At 43.0% G+C, this 25,287-nt stretch overlaps 1 protein-coding gene and 1 long non-coding RNA gene across 5 annotated transcripts in view; one reads left to right on the top strand and one right to left on the bottom strand.

Annotated features, from left to right (window-relative positions):
* Positions 1 to 4,765: 4,765 nt before the first annotated feature.
* On the bottom strand, positions 4,766 to 11,123 carry LOC132366180 (uncharacterized). 2 transcript variants are annotated; one of them, XR_009503406.1, is made up of 4 exons: positions 10,940 to 11,123; positions 10,571 to 10,670; positions 9,441 to 9,612; positions 4,766 to 5,032 (listed from the first exon to the last, which is right to left on the bottom strand). It is a non-coding gene; the product is annotated as an uncharacterized LOC132366180 (long non-coding RNA). The 2 variants fall into 2 exon arrangements; XR_009503405.1 differs by having other exon boundaries at positions 9,441 to 9,609.
* A 906-nt stretch (positions 11,124 to 12,029) lies between these two features.
* Positions 12,030 to 25,287, top strand: part of FAM193A (family with sequence similarity 193 member A) — a 173,475-nt gene continuing 160,217 nt past the window's right edge. For 2 of the 3 annotated variants that reach the window (XM_059923728.1, XM_059923727.1), the window contains exon 1: positions 12,030 to 12,087. The gene's annotated coding sequence lies outside the window, so the exon portion shown is untranslated. The remainder of the gene's footprint in view (positions 12,088 to 25,287) is intronic. The other variant, XM_059923729.1, reaches the window with a different exon arrangement.

Here is a 25,287-nt window from a genome sequence, read left to right as displayed (position 1 = left end):
GAAAATAAAACTGGCAAAGGTGAGGTACAGGAGTCCAAGAGAACAGGAAGGGATGCTCAGCTGTGCTCCTCAAGGTCTGAGACTTGTCTAGGTAAAGAGAAGAGGAAAGGGTCCTTGAGTGCAGATCCCAGGCCTGGTGCCCTCCCAGTGTACAGGCCTCCCGAGACCTGAGGGTGTGATGGACCAGACACTTCCTTGGTGGCCACCCTAGACCAGCAGTGTCCTGAAGCCAGGAGCCAGGTGAGGCCTCCATCCTCGGCAAGCCCAGGGAGGAGAGGAGAGTCCCATGGAAGGGCGGGGAGTGTGTGCCACAGGCATGCACTGGCAGAGGGTGTCCCCCAAAGCTGGCTGCAGAAGGGGCTTGTTTCTAGGTTTCTTAATTTTGAAACTTAAGTGGCGTCTTAACTACCTTTTTTTGTTGTTGCCATATGGAAATTTAATTGGTTTTGTAGATTAGTTGTGTAAGCATTCTTGCCAAAGTCTCATTCTAATTAAGAATCTGGATTCTGTTAAATTCTCTACGTTCACAACCGTATCATCTGCAATGAAATGTTCTTTCTAATTCTTGGAACTTTCTTTTTCTTTATGAACTTGTTAGATAACAGGTAATGGAGGTTCCTTTTCCAACCACAAGATAGGAGTTTGTATTTTATTTCTGCTTTATTTTGTCACAATGGATGTATCACCTTATTGGTTCTTTTTCTACTTCTACTGAGACAGGATTTTCCCCCTTTAGATCAGTTAATGTAGTGTATCACAGTGATTCTTTTTCAGTGCACACCAGCATATTTCATGGGTAAATGGACTTTGTTCATGATATTTTATCTTACACATTTCTTACTTTGTTTTGCCAATATTTGGTTTAGGGTTTCTATATATCCATGTTCATGAGTTATATTGACCTATCATTTTCTTACACTGTCTTTGTCAGGTTTTGGTTTCAAAGTAAGTAAGTTCCCTACAGTGAGACTAAGGAGAATTGTCTCTATACCCTGGATTCGAATTATTTGTTCCTTGAATGTTTACTAGAACTCAGCAATAAAATTTCTGGGCTATTATTTTTATTAAGGAAAGATTTTAAAATACTGATTTGATTTTTTAATGTTTGGGAATTATTCACATTTAAGTCAGTTAAGTTACAGGTTTCTGGGAATTTGTGTATTTCATCTCTTTACAAGTCTTTGGTATAAAGTTCAGAATATTCTCTTGTAAGCTAATTTGTCTCTGCAGCATCTTTTTATCATTAATACTAATTTATGCTTTCCCTTTTAATCAGTTTTAGAGATTTGTCTGTTTCATATTCTATTTATGTTAATTCCAGTACCCAGAGTCTCTGTGGGTCTAATTCTGAGGCCTTATATTCCGGCTGGCTCTCACTAATGATGACTTCTTTCTTTGTGTGTTTTGTAAACTTTTTTCTCCCTTACTTTGAACCCAGGTAACTTGGTAACTATCTGAAAACTCTTTTGAGACCTGAATTGAAGGTGGGTTCCTCCAGAAGGTATTTACCCTTGCTTTTATGAGGTGTTTAAGGCTTAGTTACCAACTCAAGGCCACTATATTTATTTATCTTTTATACTGTGAAATATACCACACAAAAAGCACACCTCACTGAATTACTTCAAAAGTACAGTTCAGTGAATTACCATAAAGCAAAGGCCTGTGAAACAACCAACGGCAACAATAAACTATTACCAACACCTTAGAAGCCCCTTCTTGTCCTCCCTCCTGGTCAGTACAGTCTGCCTTTTCCTCCAAGGTAATCGCTATTCTGACTTTTATGAACATCACTCCTTTAACTATAATTATAGTTTAATTACCAAAACACACACTCCTAATCACGTACTTTACTTTTGCCTATTCTTCGCACTTCAAACAGATGGAATCGGGGACTTCCTGGTGGTCCAGTGCTTAAGACTCACTCTGCGCTTCCACTGCAGGGGGCACAGGTTCAATCCCTGGTCGGGGAACTAAGATCCTGCATACCGCATGGTGTGGCCAAATTAAAAAATAAATAAATTGATGGAATCACTCAATGTGTATTTTGTGGAGGAGGGGGGGGTGGCCTCTGTTGCCCAATATTTGTGAGATTCACGTTGTGTAGTTCATTTTCCTTACTGTATAGTATTTCATTAGATGAATATGCTTCAGTTTATCCATTCTTTCATTAATTTATGTTTTTTGCTATTAGTAGCCAAATGTGAACATTCTGTATATCTCTTTTGGTGCAGTTTTGCTCACATACCTGCTGGACATATACTTAAGTGTGAAATTACTGGGTTATAGGGAATGAACATTTAGGAGAACCCACAAATATGTGGACATTAAACAACACACTTTTAAATGACCAGTGGTTCAAAGAAGAAATCACAAAGGAAATTAGAAAATACTTTGAGAAGAATGAAAATGAGAACACAGCATACCAAAACATGGGATGCAGTGAAACCAGTGCTCAGGGGGATAGCCATAGCTATAAATGTCTACATTAGAAGATCAAATCAATAACTGTATGCCTTAAGGAACTGAAAAAAAACCAAACTAAACCCAAAGCTAGCGCACAGTTACAGTACAAATTCAGCAAAGTTGTGGGGTATAAATTCACAAATCAGTTGTATTTCTATACACTATCAACGATCTGAAAGGGAAATAAAGAAAATTCCATTTTCAATAGCGTCAAAAAGAATAAAATACTTAGGAGTAAATTTAACGAAGTAGGTGCAAAATTTGTACACAGACATATGCATCCCTACAAAACATTGCTGAAGGAAGCAAACCTAAAGAAATAGGCATCCCATGCTTGTGGGTTGGAAGACAGTATTAAGATCGCAATAGTACCCAAAGCAATATAGTATAGAATCAGTGCAGTCCCTACCAAAGCCCAATGTCAATTATAATAGAAATTTGTATGGAATTTTAAAGGACCCAGGATAGCTAAAACAATCTTGAAAAAGAAGTTGGAAGACTCACTTCCCAATTTGAAAACATTATAAAGGTACAGGAATCAAAACAATGTGGTGCTGACTTAGGGACAGACATACAGACCAATGGAGTAGGATTGAGAGCCCAGAAATGAATCCTCACTTTTATGGCCAAATGATTTTCACAAGGATTTCAAGACCATTCAATGGAGAAAGAAAGGTCTCTCCAACAAATGGTGCTTGGAAAATTGGGTATTCACGTGCATAAGAATGAAGTTGGTGGGGCTTCCCTGGTGGCGCAGTGGTTGAGAATCTGCCTGCCAATGCAGGGGACACGGGTTCGAGCCCTGGTCTGGGAAGATCCCACATGCCACGGAGCAACTGGGCCCGTGAGCCACAACTACTGAGCCTGCACGTCTGGAGCCTGTGCTCCACAACAAGAGAGGCCGTGATAGTGAGAGGCCCGCGCACTGCGATGAAGAGTGGCCCCCGCTTGCCGCAACTAGAGAAAGCCCTCGCATAGAAACGAAGACCCAACACAGCCAAAAATAAATAAATTAATTAATTAATTAAAAAAAAAAGAATGAAGTTGGGTCTTTAAACAGTATATAAAAATTAATGAAGAAATGGATCACAGACCTAGATTTAAGAGCTAAAACTATAAAATTCTTAGAAAAAAACATGAAGGCAAATATTCATGACTTTGGATTTAGCAAAGTTTTCTTATATATAACACCAAAAACACAGGCAACAAAAGGAAAAATTAATTTGACTTCATTAAAATTAAAAACTTTTGTGCATCAAAGGATACTATCAGGAGAGTGAAAAGACAACCCACAGAATGGGAGGAAATATTTGCAAGTCATCTATTTGATAAGGGCCTAATAACCAGAATATATAAAGTGCTCCTACAACTCAACAAGAACAAAAAATCAGCCCAATTTAAAAATTGGCAAAGGACTGAAATAGATATTTCTCCAGAGAAGACATACAGATAACCAGTAAGTGCATGAAAGGAACGCAGCATCATTAGTCATGAGTGAAATGTATATCAAAACCACAGATACCACTTTACACGCACTGGCTATTATCAGAAACACAGAAAATAAGTGTTGGTGAGGATGTGCAGAAATTAGAACGCTTGTGCATTACTGGTAGAAATATAAAATGATAAAGCTGATCTAGAAAACAGTTTGGTGGCTCCTCAAAAAGTTAAACACAGAATTACCATGTGTTCCAACAATTTCTCTCCCAGATAGATACCCAAAAGAATTGACTCAGATACTTGGGACTCAGGTATTTGTATACCAATGTTCATAGCAACATTATTCACAACAGCCAAAAGGTAGAAACAACCCAAATGTCCATCAACAGATGAATGGATAAAGTGTGGTATATCCATACAATGGAATATTACTCAGCCTGAAGAATGAAATTCTGATACATACTTACAACATGGATGAACCACGATAACATTATGCTAAGTGAAATAAGCTAGACACAAAAGTACAAATACTGTATGATTCTACTTACATGATGTATCTAGAATAGGCAAATTCATAGAGACAGTAGAGTAGAGGTTACCAGGGCCTGGGGTTGTTATTTCATGGGTACAGACTTTCTGTTTGGGATGGTGGAACATTCTGGAAGTGGATAATGGTGGTGGTTGTACAGCATTGTGAATGTAGGTATGCCACTGAATTGTACACTTGAAAAGGATTACAATGGTAAATTTTGTATTATTTTACCATAATTTTTTAAATGAAAAAAATACTAGCATACTATTATCATTCATATATCTATATATAAAGTCATATATATATGCATATATATATATATACACCATTTGTATGTCTTTGGTCTTTATTCCTCCATTTCAATCTGGAATAATTTTCCTACTGCCCATAGAATTTCCTTTAGTGTTTCTTTTAGTGAATTCCTGCTGGCAATAAATTCTATTTTTGTTAATCTGAAAATGCCATTATTTTACCTTCATTCTTGCATGATATTTTTGTTTCTGAGTAAAAAATTACAGGTTGCTGTCTAATATGGTTGCCATGAGCCACATGTGGCTGCTGAGTACTTGAAACACGATGAATCCAAGTGTAGAGAGGCTGCAAGTATAAAACACACACAGGGTTCCGAAGACTTAGTATAAAAAAAAAAGAGTATTAAGATATGTTGTTAGTAATTTTATATTGGTTACATGTTTTGGTCATGATATTTTGAATATATTGTGTTAAATACATTACAATTTTTAAAAATTATAAGTTGACAGTTTTTTTTCCCCAATTACTCTTTGTCATCCTATTGTTTCCTAGCTTCATTTCTGTTGCAGTCATCTGTCACATACCTTTGAAGATATGTGACTATTTTCTTTGGCTGAGTTTTTTCTTTGTTTTCAGCAGTTTAGTAATGATGTGCTCAGGTGTGGTTTTGCTTGTTCTTATTCTGCTTGGGGTTCACAGAGATTTTTGAAACTGGGTGAATATCTCACCAATTGTGGAGAATCTGCTTCTGTGGCATTCTCTCTTCTTGTCTTTTGGGACACCAGTTACACATGTTAAACTTTCAACTGTGTCTCATGTATTTTTTATTCTCTTTTCTGTTTTATCAGTTGTTTTTTTTCTCTCTGTGCTAACTAACTGTTTTATATGAATTCTAACTCATTAATCCTCTCTTGTACTGTGTCTAGTTTGCTATTAATCTATTGAAGTCAATTTCAGTTACTTTTTCAGTTCTAGTTAATTTCCTTATAGATCACAATTCTCAATTTTTTCATCTTTTTTATACCTTTTCCTCTATTTTCTTGAACATATTAATTATAGTTATTGTAGTCTTTGCCTACCAACTCCAATATGTGACTCACCTATGAGTTTTTGTAGTCTTTTGTCTTTTTATTTTCAGTAAAATGGCCATGTGCCTTGATATGCCTAGAAATTTTTAATTGAAAGCTGAACTTGTGCATAAGAAAAAAAAATTGGGGACTTCCCTGGTGGTCCAGTGGTTAAGAATCCGCCTGCCAATGCAGGCAGGACATGGGTTCGAGCCCTTGTCCAGGAAGATCCCACATGCCGCACAGCAACTAAGCCTGTGCACCACAACTACTGAGCCTGCACTCTAGAGCCCATGAGCCACAACTACGAAGCCCACACACCTAGAGCCCATGGTCTGCAACAAGAGAAACCACCGCAATGAGAAGCTGTGCACCACAAAGAAGAGTAGCCCCCGCTGACCACAACTAGAGAAAGCCCACACACAGCAAAGAAGACCCAGTGCAGCTAAAAAAAAAAAAAAATCATAGAGGCTGCAGATGCTATTTTCCTCTGCTAGGCGAATGGAGCAGGTGATCCTCACCTTCATCTGGCCGTGCACTAAGCTACGTCAGGGCGGTACTGCAGTTTGGTAAGGTTCTGTTCACCACTGGCTCACTTCCACCTTTAGGATACTATTAGGGCTTCCCACTGAGCACTGGAGCACCTGTCCCTGGTTAGTCCTCATCTCAGCTAAAAGGTGGAGGAGAGACACTTAACAGCCTTAGGCCGTATGTGAGAAACAGACCTACTGGTATTTTAGGGTTTTTTACTATGTTGCAGTCTGAAAAATATAGTTTGTCCAAAATTGTTTTTTGTCTCCATACATGATTGACAGTTTGGATGGCTACACAATTCTATTGTGTATCTGATTTTCTTTCAGAATTTTGAAGGCACTGCTCCACTATTTAGCTTCGAATGTTACTGTTAAGACATTTAGTGAGGTTCTTTTTTCCTGCCTTTTTTTTTTTTTTAATGTGACTTCTGTTTTTCTTCCTGAGCATTTTAGGCTGTTTTTTTTTTTCATCTCTGGTTTTCTACAGTTAACCACTTTCCTTGGTGGGCTCTTTCAATCTGGACATTCAAGTCCTTACTTCTGGTAAATTGTATTATTTCTTTTTAAAAATTTTTCTTTATTTTTCACTGCGTTGGGTCTTCGCTGCTGTGTGCAGGCTTTCTCTAGTTGTGGCGAGCAGGGGCTACTCTTCATTGCGGTGCGCAGGCTTCTCATTGCGGTGGCTTCTCGTTGTGAGGCATGGGCTCTAGGCACATGGGCTTCAGTAGTTGCGGCGCACGGGCTCAGTAGTTGTGGCTCACGGGCTCTAGAGCGCAGGCTCAGTAGTTGTGGCGCACAGGCACAGTTGCTCCGCGGCATGTGGGATCTTCCCGGACCAGGGCTCGAACCCGTGTCCCCTGCATTGACAGGTGGATTCTTAACCACTGAGCCACCAAGGAAGTCCCTGTATTATTTCTTTCAAAAGTTATTTCCCTTCATTTTTTCCCCTAGAATTCTTATTGGAAAGTTGCTGGACCGCCTGGATTGAGATTTTAAGTCTCATTTCTCTCTGATTTTCTGTGTCTTTTTGTTCTGCTTTCTGAATAATTTCCTTTATCTTGCAGCCCTTCTATTGAATTTCTTTTACAATTTTGGCTATATTTTTAATTTTCAAGACTCCTTTCTTAAACATCTCTGAGGCTATTAGCAGTTTTTGAAGAAGTTTTTGATTCCTTCCATTAACAGTTTCTTTGCCTGCCCCCCTGCACACACATTTTTTCTATCCACACTTGAGCCATTTCTTAAATGACTGGTGATCTTTCACTGTCCCTTCATGTTTACAAGTGACATGTTTAAAAGCTGATTAGAAGCTCCAGGTGGGCAGAGCTTTTGACTTGTGGGCTTCAATTCTGGGTGAGCATCAAGAACTGCCTGATTCTTTGGGATCCCCAAACATTAATATGCCCATTGCTGCTCTTGCATTGTATAGTTTCTACAGAGAATTCCCTATGCTCTCCTTGGGGGTGGAAGCCTGCTGCCGTAGTTCTGCCTGGGGCAAGGAAATGGCTTGAGCAAAGGTGCTCAACTGTTCTTTCTGCAGACTTAATAAAGCCAGAAATTAGAAAAGGCTTTCTAGGTAATGATTCATTATTATGTAATGCTCCCTGGTTATGAATTGTGAGATTATGAACTTATCTAATTTTTCTTATAAAATTGTTTTGTGTTACTAGTACATATTTATATCTTGGTTAATATTTATTGCACATGAAAGTAATAAAACTTGACTTTTACAAAAATATCCAACATATGCCGCCTTTTCCTGTAAGTGGTTCTAAGAGCATTCCAGATCATGAGGGTGCTTTGAGTGGCCATCTCCATGCCTAAATCCTCTCCAAGGTCACTGCCCACAAGTCCCTGTGACCACTTGTACTCCTGGCAGACTGAACTGCTTTTACTTTTAAGAGTATACATAGACCTTTCTGGCCCTATGTCCTGCATTCTCCCTTGTGATGGTTAGTTTAGGTCAACATGACTGGGCCTTAGGGTGCCCAGACATTTGGTTAAACATAATTCTGGATGTGTCTTGAGAGTGTTTCTCGATGAGATTAACATTGGCATTGGTAGACTGAGTAAAGCAAATTGCCCTTCTCAGTGTGGGTGGGGAACTTCCCTCGTGGTGCAGTGGTTAAGAATCTGCCTGCCAATGCAGGGGACATGGGTTCAGGGAGTCCGGGAAGATCCCACATGCTAAGGAGCAACAAAGCCCGTGCGCTGCAACTACTGAGCCCACGTGCCGCAACTACTGAAGGCCGCGCCTGGAGCCTGTGCTCTGCAACAAGAGAAGCCACCGCAAGGAAGAGTGGCCTCCACTCGCTGCAACTAGAGAAAGCCCGTGCGCAGCAACGAAGACCCAACGCAGCCAAAAATAATTAAAAAAAACAAAAAAACACACCTGTGGGTGGGACTCATACCATCAGTTGAAGGCCTGGATAGAACAAAAAGACAACTCCTGTTGCCTGAGTGCCTCTGAGCTTGATCATTTTTTTCCCTACCTTTTGGACTCAAACTGAAACATCAGCTCTTCCTGGGTCTTAAACCTGCTGGGTTTTGGACTAGAACGACTCCATTGGCCCTCCTGGCTCTCAGGCTTTTGGACTTGGACTTGGACTACACCATTGCTCTCCTGGGCTTCCAGCTTGCTGACTGAAGGTCTTGGGACTTGTCAGCCTCCATCACTGTGTGACCCAATTCCTTATTTTTTATATATATATATATACATTTATATATATGTGTGTGTATATATATATGTGTATGTATATATATATATATATATCTCCTATTGGTTCTCAAGGGGGTGAAAATTGATTCTTAAGAGGAGAAAGAAATTGTAGATATTACAGTGGTTTGTGGCCCTCCCAAAGCTCAACTCTACCAGACAAAATCTTATTCCTTAGTATTTTCTCCTTAGTATCTTAATTTTTCCTTAGCGGGGAGATAATGAAAAACAAAGGTTGAGAACCACTGCTTCATGCCTTTGCTTCGTAACTTCTGTCTGCCAGGAGCACCCCTCTCCACCTGCTGCGCCAGCCTCCAGTCTCGCTCCCCTGACATCCACACAACAGCCAGAGTTTTCTCAGAAACATACATCCTACCATGACAGTCCCTGCTCAAAACCCTGCATGGCTCTCAGCTCTATTTAGAATAAAACCCAACCTTGCTTTTGTTGGTTCCAGGGACATGCTGAGCTTCCCCCTGCTTGAGTCTCGCACTGCTGAAAGTCCTTTGCTCTGACGGTGATTGGCTCTGGTTCAGCTCACCTCCCCAGAGAGGCTGCTCCTGTCCCCAGGCGCCAGAAGGACTCTTGCCTGTATCACCCTGTGCTCTGCTGGAACACAAAAGTCACACCTGAGCCACATCTGAATTAGAATCTGGGCCCTGCCTCTGACTATCTGGGTGACTTTGGGCAAATCCCTCACCATCTTTGAACTTTAGTTTCTCATCCATAATATAGGGCTAATGGTGCCTATCTCGAGAATGGTTGTGTGGATTAGATGAGATGATATAGCAGGAGGCAGAGTGGCTGGTGCATAATTGCTTGACAAACGGTCATTATTATGTCATTCATTCATCCAGCAAATACTGGATTGATGTGTGCCCAGCCCTTGCCTGGCAGGAGCTGGGGTTCAGAGGTGCAGGACGCAGACACTCCCATGCTCCCCCCGGCCCAAGACTTGACTTCTCTGGGGATACTGGTGAGCACCGAGAACCCCAATCCAGCGCAATGTGCTCTGACAAGCGAAGGCACAGGGGCTGTGCGAGTGGGGAGTGTCTGACCCAGCCTGTATGGGGAAGGGGGCAGCCCAAAACATTGCCCACCCAGTGGGGTGCTAAGGCAGGCACCCCACCCACCCTCTCAAACTCTACCTTCAGCAGCAGGGTCATTCAAGACCCTCCAGGAGGGGTGAGAGGTCTTATTCTGCCTACATAACATGGAATCTCTGAAAGGCTTTAAACAGAGGGCTAATTTGATCACATTGGCTCATTCCGGTTGTGGTGCGAAGAACGGGTCAGGGGATTAGAAGGCCGCGGCTGCAGCTGGGGCAAGGGTAACGGCCAGGCAGTGAGACCTGGCAGGCCCAGAGCTAACGGTGGGGAGCCCAGGCAACAGGGCAAATGGAGGCCCTCGTACTATACATCCTAGCACCAAGCTCCTCTGCATCTCGGTCCCGTAACCAGCCATGGAACCAAAGAAGGGAACAGATGTCTTTTGTGTCTGGGTGTTTGTGATGGGTGGGACGCAGGCGAGGGACTCCCGTGGTCCGGGTCTAAGGGCAAAACTGTACCTGGGGCTTGCTGATGATGGGCAAGGGGCCCAGGAAGGAGGAGGGTCCAGACGGAGCGGCCCCACTGGAAGGCCCGGGAGGGTCTGACGGGGTTCGTGGCCTGTGCGGTGGGGTGATTGCGAGGTCGTGAGACAGGGCTGGACCGCCCTGGGACCGTGCAGCGTCGGAAGGAACCGGGAGGCCGGGCGACGGCTGCACGGGACCTCAGGGAGAGGGCGAGCTGGGAAGGGCGCCTCCGGGCCAGGGGTTCTAAGCTAACGGCAAGGTCTGCCGGTCCCCGACCCGACGGCGGCCCGGAGCAGCGCTTTCCAGGCGCCCTCCGGAACCGCCTAGCCCACGAGGAGGGTCATTCTCGTCCCAGTGAGTCACCTGGACACGGGCGAAGGGCCCGGCCCAAGGTCACAGAGCCAGCCAGTGGAGGAGGCGGATTCGAACCCGGAGCCGGGCCAAGGTCACAGGGCCTTTCCTGGCGGGCCAGAGCCAAAGCTGCCCGCCCGGCGCATCCCAGGGACCGGACCGGCCTGCGGACCCGGTGGCGGGGGCGCGGGGCGCTGGGGCGTCTGGGAGCCTGTCAAAGAGGCGGAACTCCTCGCCGCCAGCCTTGTAGTTCATCCACCGCGGGCGACGCGGCCCTGAGCTGGCCGGGCCACTCCGCCCAACTACAGGTCCCAGAAGGCCGCGCGGCGCGGGTGGGGCCGAGCGGTGAGAGCGCGGGGTGACGTCACCGCCGCATCCAGCTCCCCTGCCGCAGCCTCTCGCGGCGTACGGGCGCTCGATCGCGCGCGGCCTGACGGGAATCGTGGTCCCCGCGCCGGACGCCCCCAGCGGCAGAGTGGGCGCGCGGACTCCAGCTCCCGGCGTGCCCTGCGTGCCGGCGCAAGTTAACGGCGGGCGGGGAGGGCGCGGCAGGGGGGGAGCGGCGCTCGGGAGGGCGGAGTAAGGCGGGGGGAGGAGGGCGCCCACACCCCTCCCCCTCCCCGCCGCTCCTTCCCCCTCCCCCGACGTAAACTGGGATCCCTTTCCCCTTGTGTCCGCCATATTGGACTCTAACTCTGGTCAGCGGCGGCGCCGGGCCCGGTGGACTCGCCGTTGCTCCCGCCCAGCGGCCGCCCCGCAATTCCCGCCCGCCCGGCCCTCCCCGCCCGGAGGCGACCCCGCGCAGCGCCCCCCGCCTGCGGCCGGCCGGAGCGCCCCGCCGCTGCCTCAGCTTCCCCGCCTTCCCCGCCCTCCGCCGCCGCCCGCGGCCCCGCGCCCGCTCCGCGCCCTCCCTGCCCGCCCACCCGCCCGCCATGAGCCCGGCCGACGCCAAGCGCGGGGCCAAGCGCCGGAAGAACAAGCGGGGCGGCGGCGGCGGTTCGGGCGGTGGCAACGGCGGCGCGGGCGGCGGCAAGGCCGGCCCGGCGGCGGCGCTGCGCGGCTCCCAGGCCACGGGCCTGGCAGCCCCGGGCGGCGCGGCGGCGGCCAACGGGCCCCTCGGCGCGGGCGCGGGCGGCGCCGCCCCCGGAGGCTACTTTGAGGTAAGCGGCGGTGGGGCGGGGGCGGGCGCGGGGCGGGGGCCACGGGCGGCGGGCGCCCTGACAGCCTCCCGCGGGGCCGGCGAGGACCGCGGGCCGGGGTGGGAGGCGCCGGCGACCCGCGCCCCGAGCCTCGGGCCGGGCTGCAGCGCGCCAGGTGCCGCATCTCCCGCGAGCGCGGCGCCGCCTGCCCACCTGCACGGCGCTGTCACGGATCCGGGCTGGTGCCGTGTCGCCCCGCGCCGAGGTCGTCCTTGAGGTTATTCGGGTGCAATTCCAGAATAATTGTGAGTCAGGTGACGAGCGGGGCTTCCCTCGCGGTGCCCACCTCCTCCACGCCTGGCGAATGATCATCGGGAAGTGCCTCCTAGAAGTTTTCTTGTTCTTCTCCAAAACGGTCATTTGAAAGATAACCTGACAGTCTTCGGAGGTGGCGGCCCTGGCTCTTCACCCCTGCTTTTAAAAAGTTTTTAGAGGTAATTGGTTGTCTGGTCACTCAGGTATATATTTAGGGTTTGAACTTAAGGAATTTGAGTAGTAATATTTTCTGTTTTCCTTTTGAAGGCAGCTAGCACACACTGCCTCTGCCAGTTGTGGATTGCTGCCACTTTTATTCCGCTCTTGGTCACAGCACTTTACAAGACACAGTACTGGTACGTGGGTATGCAGTTGGCAGTCATTTCCACTCATTCAATTGTCTCCTGAAAGATAATGGGTTTTTTCAAAAGTTATGTTGTTAGGACTGTTAAATTAAGTTGTTTTAAAGACATTTGCAACAGTAACAACAAAAGCCTCATCAGGAGTATTTATTTGTGTGCCAAATTCCGAGACAGAAATTGTTTTATGCGGGATTCTAAATGTTGTGTTGGAAACGATGTGTAGTGAGAGCAGATAAGAAATCATTGCATATGGCATGGCTCTCTGATGCTTATACTATTATACGAATACACAGTGTTCTCTGCAGTTGGAGCTTCCTTTACATTATGTTGTCAGATTTGTTTTGGGTGCTGGGTTGTAGCCCTGGAGGTTGCCATTTTCCAGTACACTGGAGAGCGAAACAGGTGTAGTTCTTGGGATCCAGGGTGAGGCTTATGCATTTGCATCGACGGAGTGTAACTTAAGGGCAGTGTTTGTTGCTGCTGGGGAGGGGGGGCTGGGAGATCTGCCTAAACAAATTCTGTACAAAAGTGTTTATAATATTGGCTGTAGTTGGATGTAAAATACACCCATTTTTATTGATTTAATAAAAATTCTTATACTAGCCTTTCATACCATTATTTCAGGTTTAATAATTCTCCATTACTTTGCAATATTTGGCTAAAATAACCGTTCACTTATCCTTTTTTTTCTAATTTCTTTTTCATAATTTATTTTATTTATTTATTTTTGGCAGTGTTGGGTCTTCGTTGCTGCGCGCGGGCTTTCTCTAGTTGCTGAGAGCGGGGGCTACTCTTCGTTGCGGTGCGCGGGCTTCTCACTGCGGTGGCTTCTCTCGTTGTGGAGCACGGGCTCTAGGAGCGCGGGCTTCAGTAGTTGTGGCTCATGGGCTCTAGAGCACAGGCTCAGTAGTTGTGGCGCACGGGCTGAGTTGCTCCGCGGCATGTGGGATCTTCCCGGACCAGGGCTCGAACCCGTGTTCCCTGCATTGGCAGGCGGATTCTCAACCACTGCGCCACCAGGGAAGCCCTCAGTTATTATTCTAATTACACTTTTTGAACTCACATAACCATACACCTAGTATTATTTTTGACAGGACTGTTTTCTGTTAAACTTATGAATCCAGAGTTTTGACCATGACCCACTATGAGCAATAAAATATACCACACACACACTCACACAGCAGGTTTTACAAAATAATACTCTGATACTTTTTGATCTTTTCTATTCCGTTCAATTTCATTAATAAAATGCTGGTTGTATTTTATTAATGAATTATTAATATTATTTTACTTATGTACTGTTGAGTTGTGACCTGAACCTTTAAAAACATTCTGTTTTACTATATTTCAAAGTTTTAAAGCTATGTCTTTAGTTTTAAAATTTCTTCACAAGTGTCTTAATAATAGTGCATCAGAGATACTCTTTATGGTAACAGGGTGATGCCAATCACAAAAATTCTTCATGTAATTCTGAAACCTCTGAATTGTTACCCTACGGATGGTGAGCTTTTTGGGACACCTTATCTAGAGCAGAACAGGCACCCAAGACAGCGTTTGTCAACAAGTAATGGTGAATGGGTACTGGCCCTGCATTTCCCAGAGAGACTTATGATTCTTGGGGTGCATGTTTCCATTTCATATTGGGTCACCGGGGCAGAAGGTGTCTAAGAGAAATAAGAGTGGAAGGACTGTCTTGATTCTCAGGAGGGGTCTTAGGCCCACTGCCCAGTGTGCTGGGCACAGCACTGAGCGTTAGACCCAGGACCACCTTCATCAGAGGCGGCTTCTGAGGCGAAGAGGGCATTTTTGCATGTAGGTGGCTTCTACAAAGAAATGAGGGCTGTAGGATAAGTAGGAAAACATAGCTTATAGAGTCTTCGGCCCACAACAAAACTCTGGTGTACAAAGCTCAGGGGACACAAACTTGTTAGGTTCTGTGCCCTCAGGCACAGCCTCACACGCCCCGGTTTTCTAGGTGGTATGGCTTCCGGCTCCTAGGGTTGTTGGAAGAATTAAACGCATGGAGGCTGGAAGGTGCTTACACAGTGGCTAGTGGCACACAGTGCTGTGCATGTGCTTGATGGTCGTTTTCAGGAGGCTGGCCTGGCTTGCTTTATAGGGCTCTGCTGCAGGATGTTATTGATGAAGCTTTCCCACTTGTGAAATGATGATGTAAAAATGATGACATGCGTCTTGGACAAGTCCCGCTCTAACAGCCTAGTGTGGTGGTCTGCTCTAATGTGACAGTAAAGGGTTAGCCCTGAATAAAAACTTGGTAGGTGACGGGTATCATGAAAATATCTTACTTTTTTGCATTTCTATTTTAAAACGTAATTTTCATAGTGTTCATGATGTATTAAGAAAGAGAGAAGCTTACAAAATAGAAAACAGTGTTTGTGGGGATTTCCTGGCGGTCCAGTGGTTAGACATCCAAGCTTTCACTGCTGAGGGCCCGGGTTCAATCTCTGGTCCAGGAACTAAATCCTGCAAGCCGCATGGCATGGCCAAAAAAAAAAAAAGTGTCTGTGTGTATATATGTTTGCATAGGAAAGTCTGATAAGGTATACACATCAAAATATTTCGTGGTGGAAGTTCTGATGGCTTTCTTTTTTCCTTTTTGCACATGCCTCAAGCTTTAAGACTTTTCTACAATGAACATTACTTATGGATCAAAAAGGTGAATGATACTTTTACAATCTGATATTACCAACAATTTTTCAAATAAAACTGGTTTTGGCTTTTCCCAGTCTTTAACAGTTAAACATTTAGGTATTTACACAAAATAAAAATATTTATACCATCAGAATTCTGTAGTTGAATCGGTGTGCAAAATTAAGTCATACACATATTATTTACCAAAATTTTTGTATTGTGGAAATTGATCCGTGTTATTAGCTGTTGGGATATCAAATTACACAAAATTTACACTTTTGGAGGGCTCAAATGGGAATTTAGGGCTATTTCTGTAATGCTGTTAGAGGTTTATAAAAGGAAGCTGTTTGGGGTAGGGATCAAAGTACATTTCAAACAGTGATATTACAGTTTTAAAGTCAGAGAAACATGTAGTGTAGGGAGCATTTGTAATAACGTAAATCCTCTTTCATTGCTGAAAAGGTGGCAAGAAGGAGATGTTATTAATGTTTGAAGGCCACCATACAGTGTATCCTGAGGTCAGATGGTGTGATTATGGATCTTGGGGTATACTGGGATGCACTTAGAGGCCTTCCCTGTGTTGTAGAAATAGCTGCCGTGACGAAATGAGGTTTAGTCATTACTCTGTCTAGTGCACATTTGCCTTAGTGACCTGAGGAAGTAAAGATCTAGAACCTTACGTGATTTAGCTAAGTTTGACAGTGGGTAAAGCTGCAGAGAGCAGCTCTGTGATGCAGTGTTCTATGTATGTGTACATCCATGGGACCAGTATTTCAACATACAGAATATAGATAAAGAATGTTCCCAGTACCCTAGACTGTGCCCTTGTTCCCTTCCTCGTCATCCCTCCCGCTGTTCTCATGCGTTTTGCCTGCTTCCGAATTTCACTTGAAAGTCCTCTGTGCTGGTGCCGTGTGGCTCAACGTGGTGTTTGTGATGCATCCGGGTTGTCGATGTAGCAGGTCATCATTCTTTTCCATGGCGTGCAGGTTTCCATTGCGTGACTATTCCACAATCTATCCATTCTAATGTTGATGGACATTTGGCTTATTTTATTTTATGGCTGATATGAATCAAGCTGATATGCACATTCCTGTACATGCTTTTGGTGGATAAGAGTGTTCCTTTTTGTTGAGCATATACCCGAAGTGGATTTGCTGGGTATACATGTGGTTTGACTCTAGTAGATACTGTCAGAGAGGTTTTCTAAGGGGTTTTACTGTATGCTAATGAAAAAAATTAACGTGTAGTAAAATATATTTTGTATGTATGTATATTGGGCTTGTGACATGCGGGATCTCAGTTCCCTGACCAGGGATTGAACCTGGGCGACAGTAGTGAAAGCCCGGAATCCTAACCACTAGGCCACCAGGGGACTACCCCGAATTTGTATTTTTTGATGTACAGTTGTTTGGACTTTAACACACGTGTAGATTCATGTACCACTGTCGGGATACAGAGCAATTTCATTACCCAGAAAGGCTCCCTCCTGCTGTTCCTGTGCAGTCACACTCTTCCCCCACCCCTAAACTCTGGACAGCCACTTACTGTGCTTTTGTCTTCTGGGGAAGTCATATAAATGGAATCATACAGTATGTAACTTTTTTTTTAAGCTTTTTTTTTTTCGATGTGGACCGTGTTTAAAGTCATTATTGAATTTTTTACAGTATTGCTTCTGTTTTATGTTTTGGTTTTTTGGCCGCAAGTCATGTGGAATCTTAGCTCCCCGACCAGGGATCAACCCCCATCCGAAGTCTTAACCACTGGACCACCAGGGAAGCCCCTAGTATGTAACTTCCTGAGGCTGGTTCCTTTCACTAAGCTTAGTCACTTTGAGATTCATCCAGGTTGTTGCAGGTATGAATAGTTTGTTCCTTTTTACTGCCAAGTAGTATTCTGTTGTATGGATGTGCCACAGTTATCCATTCTTCCATTGGTGGACATTGGGGTTCTGTTAGTTTTTTTTTTTTTTTTTTTTTTTTTTTAATAAGCAATTTTTTTTTTATAGCTACTTTTATTTTATTTATTTATTTATTTATTTTTTGGCTGTATTGGGTCTTCGGTTCGTGCGAGGGCTTTCTCTAGCCGCGGCAAGCGGGGGCCACTCTTCATCGCGGTGCGGGGACCGCTCTTCATCGCGGTGCGCGGGCCTTTCACTATCGCGGCCCCTCCCGTTGCGGGGCACAGGCTCCAGACGCGCAGGCTCAGCAGTTGTGGCTCACGGGCCCAGCTGCTCCGTGGCATGTGGGATCCTCCCAGACCAGGGCTCGAACCCGTGTCCCCTGCATTAGCAGGCAGATTCTCAACCACTGCGCCACCAGGGAAGCCCCTCTGTTAGTTTTTGATGGTGATAAATAGAGCTGCTATAAAACATTTGTGTACAGGTTTTTGTGTGAAAGTAAATTTTCATTTCTCTAGGGTAGATGCCAAGGAGTGGGAGCAGGGTCATGTGGTAACATTATAAGAAACTGCCAAACTATTTTCCAGAGTGGCTGCACCATTTTGACTTCCCACCAGCAATGATGAGAGTTCAGTTGCTCTGCCTCCTCGCTAGCACTTGTTAATGTCAGTAGATATTATTTTAACCATTAATAAATAGGTGTGTAGTGGTGTTGTGGTTTTAATTTACATTTCCCTAGTGACTACTGTTTTTTAAAAAATTAATTAATTAATTTTTGGCTGCGTTGGGTGTTTGTTGCTGTGCACGGGCTTTCTCTAGCTGTGGCGAGCGGGGGCTGCTCTTTGTTGTGGTGAGCGAGCTTCTCATTGCGGTGGCTTCTCGTTGCGGAGCACAGGCTCTAGGTGCATGGGCTTAGTAGTTGTGGCTCTCGTGCTCTAGAGCACAGGCTCAGTAGTTGTGGCGCATAGGCTTAGTTGTTCTGCGGCATGTGAGATTTTCCTGGACCAGGGATGGAACCGTGTCCCCTGCATTGGCAGGTGGATTCTTAACCACTGCACTACCAGGGAAGTCCCTCCCTAGTGACTACTGTTATTGAACACTTTTCATTTGTTTATTTGCCATTCTTGTATACTCTTGGGTGTTTAAGACTTTGCTTATTTTTATTTATTTATTTATTTTAGGATTTTGCTTATTTTTAATTGAGTTGTTTTATTTTCTTAGTTTTGAGAGTTCTTTATAATTCTGGTTATGAGTCCTATGTCAGATTTGTGATTTGCAAACATTTCCTTTCAGTCTGTAGTCTTTTATTTATTTATTTATTTGTTTGTTTGTTTGTTTGGCTGCACCAGGTCTTAGTTGCGGCATGCATGTGGGATCTAGTTCCCCAACCAGGGATAGAACCCGGGCCCCCTGCATTGGGAGCACAGAGTCCCAACCACTGGGCCACTAAGGAAGTCCCTGTAGCTAGTTTTTATATTTTATTAACTGTTTTTTGGGTTTTTTTTTTTTTTTTTTTTTTTTTTGCAAAGAAAAAAATTTTGATGAAGTTCGGCTTCCTAGTTATTTCTTTTTTGGGTCATACTTTTTGGTATCACGTCTAAGAACTCTTTCTTTTATAAAATCTCATGTTATAAAGATTTTTTTCCTATATTCTAAAAATGCCATAGTTGTACATTTAGATCTGTGATTTATTTTGAGTTAATTTTGTATAAGGTATCAGATTTGGGTAGGGGTTCTTTTTTTTTCTCCCCCTATATAGTTGTCAGGTTTGTTCCAAACCCATTTGTTGAAAGGATACCCTTTCTCCATAGAATTGACTTTTCACTTGTGTCAGAAATCAATTAACCTTACTTGTGTGGGTTATTTCTAGACTGTTATTTTGTTCCATTGATCTGTGGGTCTATCCCATTGCCTATGCCACATTGTCTTAATTACTGTGAGTCTTAAAAAATTAACAAGGTGGTTCCTCCAGCTTAAAAATAATTGTTTTTGCTATTTAGTCATTTTGCTTTTCCATGCATTTTAGAATCAGCTTGTCTGGGTCTACAGATAATTCTGCTGGGCTTTGATAGGAGTAGCCTTAAATCTGTAGATCAGTTTGATGGAGAATTGACATGTTAACTGTGTTGAATTCTTCCAGTCTGTGAACATGGTGTGTGTTTCTGTTTATTTGATTATCTTTGATTTTTTTTTTTAAATTGAGATAGAATTTACGTATAGCACATCTTTGATTTCTTTCATCAGTGTTTCGTAGTTTTCAGCATACATATCCTGTACGTGTTTTTTTAGATTCATAAATTATTTCATATTTTTTGAACTTTTGTAAATGGTGTTTTTAAGAATTTCAGTTTCTTTTTATTCATTGCTGGTATATAAAGATGTGATTAATTTTTGTGTTCAACTTTTATCTGTTGATCTTGCTAAAATCACGTATTCTGAGAGTTTTTTTGTGGGTTTATTGAGGTTTTCTGTGTAGGTAATCGTGTCTGTGAATAGTGAATTTTTTTGTTTCCTATTCTGTATGCCTTTTATTTGTTTTTTTTTCCTTATTGCACTGGATAGGGCTTTTAGTACAATTGCCTTGTTTCTGACTTTAGGGGGAAAGCATTCAGTCTTTCACAATAAAGTGTGATGTCTATTGTAGATTTTTTTGTAGATGTCCATTATTGTGTTGAGGAAGTTTCTTTCCATTTCTAGTTTGCTGAGAATTTTCTCAATAGGTGTTAAAATTTTCCAAGTGGTTTTTGAATCTACTGATATAACTGTGTGTTTTTTCTTCTTTAGTCTGTTAATGTGGTAGATCACATTTTTGATTATTGGATATTGAGCCAGCTTTGCATTCCTGGAATAAACCCTGCTTGGTCATGGTATATTACTCGTTTTAAATTAATTGCTGGATTCACTTTACTAATATTTTGTTGAGCATTGTTACATCTATTATATGGTATACGTAAGTAGTTTTCTTACATTGTCCTTGCCTGGCTTTGGTGTTAGTATAATGCTGGCCTCATAAAGCAAATTAAGAATCGTTCCCTTCTATTTTAGTAGTTTGTGCTTTTCAAAGAATTGGTCCATTTCAACTTAGTTGCTGAGTTTATGTGTGCAGAATTGTCAGTAGTGTTCCTTTTATCCTTTTAATGTCTGTGGAGGTCTGTGTCCTCTGTTTGATTCCTGATATTGGCAATTTGTCTTCTCTCTTTTCTGCCAGTCTTGCGAGAAGTTCATCAAGTTTTTAATCTTTTTAAAGAACCAGCTTTTAGTTTTGTTGATTTTTTTTCTATTGTCTTTCCTTCTTGATTTCATTATTTAAAAAAAAAATTTTTTAATTTTTATTTTATTTTTTATTCTTTGCCTTATTTCTTTCTTTGGGTTTATTTTGATTTTTCTTTTCTAATTCCTTAAAGTAGAAGCTTAGATTATTGATTTGAGACTATTTTTCTTTCTTAATATACGTATTCTCAATATACATATTTCCTTATATATATGTGTGTATATATATATTTATATATACACATGCTATAAACTTCCCTCTTAGCCATAATTTAGCTTCATCCCACAAATTTTGGTATGTTGTACCTTCATTTTCATTCAGTTTAAAACATTTTCTAATTTCCCTTGAATCTTCCTGTTTGTTTCATGGGTTATTTAAAAGTATGTTCTTTAATTTCCTGTTATCATGTTACTGTGTTCTAGTCTAATTCCAGTATGGTCAGAGAACATGCTTTTATGATGTTAATTATTTGAAGAATTTTAAGGTTTTATGGTCTATCTTGGTGAATATTACTTACGCACTTAAAACATGTATATTCTGCTATTTTAAAATTTTTATTTGTTTATTTATTTATTTTTGGCTACATTGGGTCTTCATTGCTGCACGCGGGCTTTCTGTGGTTGCGGTGAGTGGGGGCTACTCTTCGTTGTGGTGCGTGGACATCTCGTTGTGGTGGCTTCTCTTGTTGCGGAGCACGGGCTTCAGTAGTTGTGACGCATGGGCTCAGTAGTTGCAGCTCGCAGGCTTAGTAGTTGTGGCACATGGGCTTAGTTTCTCCGCGGCATGTGGGATCTTCCCGGACCAGGGCTCGAACCCGTGTACCCTGCATTGGAAGGCGGATTCTTAACCACTGCGCCACCAGGGAAGTCCCTATTCTGCTGTTATTGAGTGGAGTGTTCTCTCAAATGTCAGCTAGATTTTTTTGTTTAATGCTATATTCTTTCTTTTTAAAAATTTGTATTGGTGTATAGTTGATTTACAATGTTGTGTTTCAGGTGTACAACAAAGTGAATCAGTTATACATTAATTCTATATTCTTGATGATTTTTTGTTTACTAGTTCTGTCAGTTGCTGAGGGAAGAGTGTTGAAGTCTGGCTAAAATTGTGGATTTCTTCATTTCTCCTTACAGTTTGTTTAGTTTTTGCTTCATGTACTTTGAAGATCTGATGTTTGGTGCATATACATTTATGATTGTTATGTCTTCTTGGTGACTTGACCCTATTTTTCATTTATGTTCCTCTTATCCCTGGTAGTTTTCTTGGCTCTGAAGACTGCTTTGTCTGATGCTAGCATAGCCATTCCAGCTTTCTTTTAATTGGTATTTGCATGGTATATGTTTTTGTTTTCTTTTCCTTTTTACCTACCTATATACTTTTATTTGAAGTGGGTTTCTTATAGACAGCTGCTTGATTAATTTTCATTAATCATTAATATTCATGTTTTTACCTTTACTTGTATTTCATTTACTTGGAATATGCTTATTAACTTGAGGCCGTTTTTCCTGGCTTGATTACTAATTGAATATCTATTTGGTGCTAGTGTGGGGTGCTTCTCTGCATTGTATGACTCTCTCTGTTGGACCTTTTTTGACCCTATAGGCTTTCTGAATACAGATGGAGACACAAGGTGACTTTATTTTAGAGACCATATAATCAGAATGAGCTGAAATTGAGTAATTTGTATCTCATGAGCCTACAAGACATTTTTTTTTTTTACAGTTCAAATCAATGTTAGTTTCTAGGTTATCTTTGAGTAATTCCAGTAATATTTGTGGCATTGAATTATCACACCTCCTGTGGAAATTAACTTTTTCTCATTCATACAACACAAAGAACATTTTTCTCTTGATTTGAGTACATTTTTAGTTACATCTTGAAACTGAATGAGAAGTTAGGGAATTTAACTTCCGATGACCCAGGATTTTTTTAACAACCTTTTTATTTTGGAGTAATTTTAGACTTACAGAAAAGTTTCCAAGTTAGTATAGAGAGTTCTCATAGTCCCTTCACCCAACTTTCCCTAATGTTGACATCTCCCTTAACTTTTGTACATTTCAAAACTAAGAAATTAAAATTGGTACAGTATTGTTAACTACAGACTTTACTTGCGTTTGACTGATTTTTCCGCAAATAACCGATTTCTGTTCCTGGATTGAATTCAGGACACCACATTGCATTTAGTGACCTAGAATTTTAATTATATTTAGCTGCCTTATCTATGAAATGGGAATATTGGTTTTTATTTTCCTCAAGAATGTTCTATAAAAGCTAATTAGTACTTATGTTTAAAATATAGTAGTAATATTATATTAATTTTATTTATTTATTTTCAAATTGTATTTATTTTTGGCTCCATTGGGTCTTCGTTGCTGCACACGGGCTTTCTCTAGTCGCGGTAAGCGGGGGCTACTCCTCGTTGCGGTGCGCAGACTTCTCATTGCGGTGGCTTCTCTTTGTTGTGGAGCACAGGCTCTAGGTGCATGGGCTCAGTAGTTGTGGTTTGTGGGCTCTAGAACGCAGGCTCAGTAGTTGTGGTGCACGGGCTTAGTTGCTTCACACATGTGAGATCTTCCCAGACCAGGGCTCGAACCCCTGTCCCCTGCATTGGCAGGCGGATTCTTAACCACTGTGCCACCAGGGAAGTCCCTATATTTATTTTAAAATTCACTGAGATCGTTATCTACTTGATAGTTTGCTACAAGCTAATTTTTTTCTCTAGAAGTGCTTGGCTGTTATTCCACTGTGGTGAAAGTAGCTCAGCAAGGGAAACACTCTCTACAAGTTCCTGCTGAGAGCTTAGCCCCCTCTTTAGAGATTACTGAAGGGGGTGACCTGTCAGTGCAGGTACATCCCTAGTTGATGCTCAGGACAGCTTAGAGAAGGGAGTTACCAGCCCTTTGCCAAAGCTGTTTGGTTGCCTTGGATAAAGAAATTCCATAAGTGAATTCTTGGTTTTCCTTATAATATTGTTGTTGGTTTCTGTTTTTAAAAACATAAAAAGCAGCATCACTCATTAAGTGGCTTAAATTGTAGTTACTATCAATATTCTCTATTTTTATTTTTTTTCTTTTGGCTGCGCCGGGTGGCTTGCAGGATCTCAGTTCCTGGATCAGGGAAGGAACCCGGGCCACAGCAGTGAAAGCGCCGAATCCTAACTGCTAGACCACCAGAGAACTCCCCAATATACTCTTCTCCTTTAAAAGAACAATTGTATTTCACTTTTAAAAAGAAAAATAGGAAGGTTGGATCTGTCAACCAGTCATTCCAATTACATGCCTCTCTACAAACCATGATTTGATACTCCTTTGTGTGTTTGCACATTTACTGATGCCCATACCAGTTGGAATGCTGGGATTGGCAAATCATAGACTCATAGAACTTTAGAACTGGGCGGGACAACAGCAGAACACACATTTATTGCTGAGACAGTATTTGCTAGCTGAGGAGAGTGAGGCCCAAAGAGTTGACTTTGAAAAATTCTTTTAATTGTCCTAGCGAGGGTCCTCTCTTGCACCTTTCAGCTCCTGGTGGCATTTATTACTTATCAGTAGTCACCCGAGACATGAAATCCTCCTGTTATTCTAGTCTTGCTTATTCTCATCCCAGTCTGTACATCTTGTCTGTCTCTAAGTCAGGCTTTGCTACTACTTTCTTCACCTTTTTTACACATAAACCTGCCGCTGGCCTGAGTAGCTGAAAGCCTTCACTTTTCTTTGATGGCACCTTCACTTGTTCTTCCTACTGCGCCTTGTCTGCCAGACTCTGGCTGACAGACAGGCTCTCTCCTTCTTGCTCTTAGCTAGCTTCCTTCTGCCTTGCTGTTCCGCTGCTGCCACCACCTTTGTCTGGCACCACAGTAGCCATGTTGCTCTGCCCGTACGGTGCGCCTGCATAGCGTGAACGGGCTGTGTCCTCTGTGCCTTTGCTGGTGCTGCTTCTGCGCAGTGTTTCTCTCCCTTCATTGCCCAGCTGGCTGCTGTCTCTCCAGGAGGAGGTCATGTGCCATCCGTCCGCGTGGGAAGTGTTGCCTTCAGCACCCTAGGCCAGGCTGTTGCCTCCCTCTGGGTTCCCTTGGTACCTGTCCTTAGCTGGGCCACAGCCCTGGGTTAGGCTGGATTGCACTCCCTGGCTTATTGGAATGTTTTCTCTCAACCGTGCTCTGTGGCTTACTCGGCATATAGTACATACTCAGAAAACGCTGCTCTGGGATCCAGGCCAGCTGATGTGAGCTCCTGCAATTTCTCCCTCTTTCCCTTTTTTCTGAAATGTGTTGTCTTTGTCTTCTAATTTGGAAGAAAGCATTTGTCCTCTTTTTCAGTTAATCCTATACTCCAGAGGTTCTTAACTGATAGATTTGAGTGAGTCTGTTAACCCATGGGAACTCAGGGCAAAATTTGTGTGTGAATATGTTACCTCAGGGTCTTTTCCATAGCTCTCTGGGTCTTGAATCTTTTCTCCTCTATTGGGTTGTTTTCCATTCAGATTTTGAGTTTACCATTTTCCCTTTCCCCTTAGTCTGTCTCTTGACCTTGCTTAACCATTTTAGGCACATTTCTATCTGACGTTGTCCTACCCATTGCTGCCAAATCACTTGAAATAATGGATAGTAGTACTGGTTAATGATACTGGTTAACACTGCTTCTACTTCCTTCACCCTCAACTCCTGTTTTCCTCCCTATCTAGCTCTTTCATCTACCACTTTAATCAGCCTTCCCAGAGAT

This window comes from Balaenoptera ricei, chromosome 5 (assembly GCF_028023285.1).
Source record: "Balaenoptera ricei isolate mBalRic1 chromosome 5, mBalRic1.hap2, whole genome shotgun sequence".
NCBI lineage: Eukaryota > Metazoa > Chordata > Mammalia > Artiodactyla > Balaenopteridae > Balaenoptera > Balaenoptera ricei.
This window is presented reverse-complemented; position numbering and strand designations above follow the sequence as displayed.